This window comes from Rhagoletis pomonella, unplaced genomic scaffold (assembly GCF_013731165.1).
Source record: "Rhagoletis pomonella isolate Grant_MI unplaced genomic scaffold, Rhpom_1.0 Rhpom_scaffold_00293, whole genome shotgun sequence".
Classification (NCBI taxonomy): Eukaryota; Metazoa; Arthropoda; class Insecta; order Diptera; family Tephritidae; genus Rhagoletis; species Rhagoletis pomonella.
The window spans coordinates 86446-91891 of NW_023458847.1; positions in this window are offsets into that span (position 1 = coordinate 86446).

Below are 5446 nucleotides of genomic sequence, written 5' to 3' on the forward strand. Positions count from 1 at the left end.
AAAGTAAATTTTCAAATTTCCGACCACTAGCTTACTAATAAATTCTGCACCAAATTTAGAGGTGGGTTCTGCGCAAAAGTACTGTGGAGGGCGTAGCCGGAGTGATATGCACAAGAAATGTTGTATAGCATCGGCATCACACAAAGGCGAATTCTACTTAGTAAAACAACTGACAGCTGGCAATGCTGCACATGTTTCCGCAAGGGTTTCAGCATGTGGATTTTTCGTTTTTCGTAGCGTAGCTACGATCGTAGCGTAGCTACGAATTACGAATTACGAAATTTCGGGTTCTAGAATAAGGGGGAATACCAAAATCTGAGTTTTGCATTATTTCCAACAAAGGTTGGAAATAAAACAAATTTTGCCTTATTTCCCATTGCTTGTTTATACTATTTGTAACAAAACCAGTTTACTGACAGAAGGAAAAAGAACTTTGTTTATTCAAAAAATACAATTAAACAAAAAATGTGGAATAATTCATATGAAGAAAGTAATATTCACAAAATATTTTTACTTAGTCTAACAAAATGTAGGGAAAGCGTCGTCTTTAATAACCGCTCGGCAAATCGGACATAGCGCTTTTGTATGATATTTGTCTGCATGCTTTCTAATATATTGAAAACATTGCTGGAAACCCTTAAAATGTTTGCATGGAACGCAGCATATAACACAGAGAATATTGTTATGAGTTTTATCTTCAGTTAAAAATTCTGCGTTATCATCACTTGCTTCACTATTTCCGAACAGCAGATTTACGAAAACGAAGCGAGCATGTGGTACCAAATAATTGTATAAAAATTTGTAAAATTTTACATACAAGCAGGTGGGATGAATGGCACATTAAACAGGTGAAGTAATGAAACAGCTTTCTCGCAATATTTTCTGACATTCGGTTATAGTCACATTTTATAGACAAATTTTCACATAAGGCAGTGTCAAAATCTTTCTTCTCACTCTAATATTACTTTACCTTGGCGTTAGACGCAAGCACGAGCGCGACGTCGAACGCGGCGAGGCGCAGCGCTGGGAACTTTCAAAATTGTAGACTTAAAAATCCGTCCATTTAACTTGTTCATGTACTACTTTTTGTCAAATGTAACTGGGTAGTAACCCAGTAGTAGTAGGTAGTAACCTACATACGTTCACTATTTTGCTTTATTACTCAATTGTTAAGTTTAAAATTGGTCTTGTTGCTCAGTGAGAAATGAAATAAAGCAAAATTGGGTTCGTTTCATATTCAATTGGGAAATAACACAAATTTGCGTTATTCCCGTTTGTGTTATTTTACCCCCTAATTGTAACGTAATTGAATCGCTTAGGCAAATGTGCCAAATATATCATTGGCACATTGGCAAATAGGAAGCGGCCATCACCTATCATCTATTTATTTATTTATTTGGTCTACAGAAAAATGTTTTCTTACAGACAAACGGTCTGCTTTTCTAAGAATTAAGATATATGTAATAGAATTAAAAGCACATCATCTAACACCTAGATTTGCACTCCCTAGAATTTAAGCTTGGGCCAGATTGGTTAATAGGCTATTTTTTTAAAAAGTTGCCACCTGTTAAAAAAGTTTAATTTATTTAATATGCGGGAACGACTGAACGGATTTTTACTATTTCATTTCATTTATTTCGGTTCAGGCATTAGTACAATAAGATTCAATCTTTTATAGTACAACAATGATAAAAGTAAAGATAATACTTATTTATTTATATATTGAAAATGAAAATTCTAAAATATATACAAACGCATATGACACATTCAATTAAACAGAGATAACACGGATACATAAAACTTATAACATATATACAAACATTATGGTATGTTAGCAAGGCTAAAAAAATCACTTAATTATATATTATTGCAAATATGTAGATGGTTCATCAATTTTTAGAGCAATAATTATAAAGAGTATTTTTGAAGTTGCTTCTGTTGATTTTGCATTTGGTATAGCATTGATGAAAATGATTTGCATGTAAATTTGCACACAAATAGCTTATTACCTATGTATTGGAAAATAGGCTACTTTTCTTAAGAGTTGCCGCCTGTTAAAAAAGCTTAATTAAATTAATACGCGGAAACGACTGAACAGATTTGCATGAAATTTGGCACAGAGAAAGTTTGAACTGGGTTGGAAAATAGGCTACTTTTTTTAAGAGTTGCCATCTGTTAGAAATGTTTAATTAAATTAATACGCGGAAACGAGAACTGATTTGCATGGAATTTCTCGCACAGATAAGTTGTGAGCTAGGTTGGAAAATGGGATACTTTTTTTAAGAGTTGCCACCTGGTAAAAAAGTTTAATTAAATTAATACGCGGAAACGTCCGAACGGATTTGCATGAAATTTAGCAAGCAGATAGCTTATGACCTACAGTGGAAAATAGGCTAATTTTTTGGAAGACTTGCCACCTGTTAAAAAAATTAATTATATTAATACGCAGAAACGACTCAACGGATTTGCATGAAATTTGGCATAGAGATAGCTTATGACCTACGTTGGAAAACAGGCTACTATTTTAGGATTTGCCACCTATTAGAAAAGTTTAATTAAATTAATACGCGGAAATGGCTGAACTGATTTGCATGAAAGTTTGCACACAGATAGCTTATGACCTAGATTACTTTTTTAAGAATTGCCACCTGTTTGAAAATGAAATTTTGCTCACAAATGGTTTATTACCTGGATTGAAAAATAGGCTACTTCCTTAACCCGTTTCCCAATCAGAATGAAATTTGGTACACTTACTACGGATTTCACAAGGATGGCGGTAGACTGAAAGTAATTCCGATAACTCAAGGCCCCTTCCATACAAATAGGAATTTTCATATTACATACATGTCTTTGGAACTATTTGTGGGAGAAAACTGGAACTTGGTATAGAGATATGTATGTGAAATCAATGTTGGCATTAATCGATTGATTTTTTAATCAATTAGTTAATTCGATTAAATTCAATCTGCTTAGAGTTAATCATGATTAATTTTAATCTGATTAAACAGTTAACAGTTAAAGAGTTAATCGTAACCGCGATTAAAAAAATAAAGTTTTTATCATTAACTCTTAATTTGATCAAGTAGGTTTGGTGATTAATTAATTTATGCTGGAATTTTCCTACGCACACAAAGCAAGTTAATCCGGAGTGGCTAAGTTGAGTTTCCTCACCAATCTGAGCGATTTGGTGTGCATTTTCATTAAGCTCTATACCAAGAAACGTTTTACAAATTAGGTTTGCAAAAGTTCCCAGTTTATGTATTACTAATAACAATAATTATAATTGTTTTTTATATTATGAGCTTTTTGTAAGCGTAAAATACAAAATAATTACTTTAACTGGTGTTTAGTTTCAAATTCGGACAAACTAGACAACTTTATCAGATTTTATTTTTAATTGGATAAACGATTAATGATTAAAATTAAATAATCGTAATCGCAGACACCGATTAACGACTCAAAAATTTATTCATTAATCGTACAGTTGATAACGAATAATTAATTTTAAAAGAGGCGTAGTACCTCCCATACTGACTGAAAGTTTCATATTGCATATCTCTTCAAATGTTTGGGTATGGAAATACATATGTATGTACGTATGTGAAACTAATACCATACTCATGGAGAAAAATGAGAGTTATTGGAAAAGGTGGTGTGGCAACTCCCACGCAAATTGATTTTTCTATGCTGCATATCTCTGGAGATATTTATTGCAGAGGACCAAGAATGATAGAATAGAATGTATTCTCTCAATCGTGGCATAGGACTGGAACTTGGCACCGAGATGTGTATACAAAATTAATTCCATACTCATGGAGAAAAATATGCGTTATTCGAAAAGGAGGCATGGTACCTCCCGTACAAATTTATTGTTTTATATTGCATATCCCTAGAGGTGTTCATGGTAGAGTACTGGGACTTGGTACTGGGGCATGTAAAATCAACTATAAATTCATGGAAGAAGATTATAGTTATAAGAAAAACGGACGTGGCACTTCCTGTACAAATTGACTTTTTCTTACCACATATCCCTGGAAGTGTTTGTGGAAGAATACTGGAACTTGGTATGGAGTTCTGTATACAAAATGTATCAATTGCTCATGGGAAAAATGTGAGTTATTAGAAAAGGAGGCACGTCGACTCCCGTACATACTAAAAATTTCTTAATACATATCTCTGGCAGGATAGAAAATCTCTTGAAGTATTTTAAATTTGTTATGGAGATTTATTTTATAAGTGCCGTACTGACAGAAAAAATTGCATTTAATGGAAAAGGGAGAGCCGGGTTCGGCCTTATAATGTACAGCTGTCATGATGCATATATACCTCTTGAGGCATTTGCTGCAGTAATGAGGAATGGTATTTTATCAAGGCCAGGTTACTAAATTTGAGTTGGAAATATTAGCCTCGCCGTGGCACCTCCAGGAAGGTTACACGTTCACGCGGCGTATCCGTGAAACCATTTTAAGGTAAACTTAAAGGGATTGATATCTTTCGTATGCCTAGCGCGGAGAATTTCATAGCCTAAATACCTTAACTCGCTTAAAAAATAACAGGCTATAACAAAATGGGCACAGAAATAAAATATAACATCATAACATTATTTTTCGTATTTGTATAAAAACGTGGGGTGTACATTTTATGCAAAACTATAATTTTTTTTAATTGTATTTGCATATTCATAAAAAGAGAACAAGTTAAAAAATTTAACAAAAATTACAAATTATATGAAGATTTGCCATATTTTCGTATATTCCCTCGCAACAGGAAGAAGAGCAGATTTTATGTTGCTCAACATTTTATTATGCTAATCAACATTAAATTCAACAGCATTTCTGGCTGTTGAAATGAGCTTGCTATATTCCGTTGTCAATTTTTTAACGCTGTGAATTTTTCCAGAGAACTTAGATAGATAGAGAAGGTGCAAACTGAAAGTGGAAACTATTCGCGGACGAAAAATTAACAGCGTTAGAAAAGTTCAAGTCGGAATGTAGAAATTCTGTTGTATTTAAAACTCAAAAATAACTCTCAAAGAAAACCACTTTGTAGTTAATAAGTGCGTTGCATTTGTACGTTTTTTTTTGTGAATGTGTCCATGTTTAAAGTGAAATTGTGAAAAAACTAAAGCAGCTAGAAAATTGTGGTTTGTTGCATTATATGTAAATAGCATAGCAGCTACCATAAGAAGAAAAAATAGATTTTTTCGACCAAAAGCCCCTTTGAAATGCCGACGACAAATCACCAAAGAGTTTGCCAATTGCATGTGTACATAATTTTCTTAAGGTTTGCAGTGAGAGCATACACTGGCACATACATATGTATGTATGTTTCTTCGAACAAGAATTTTCATATAACTTAATACAATATAAACAATTTTCATATTTTTTTAATTAATCAAAACTATTAATATGAATTTTTTACCAATTTTAAAATTCTTTTCAACTAA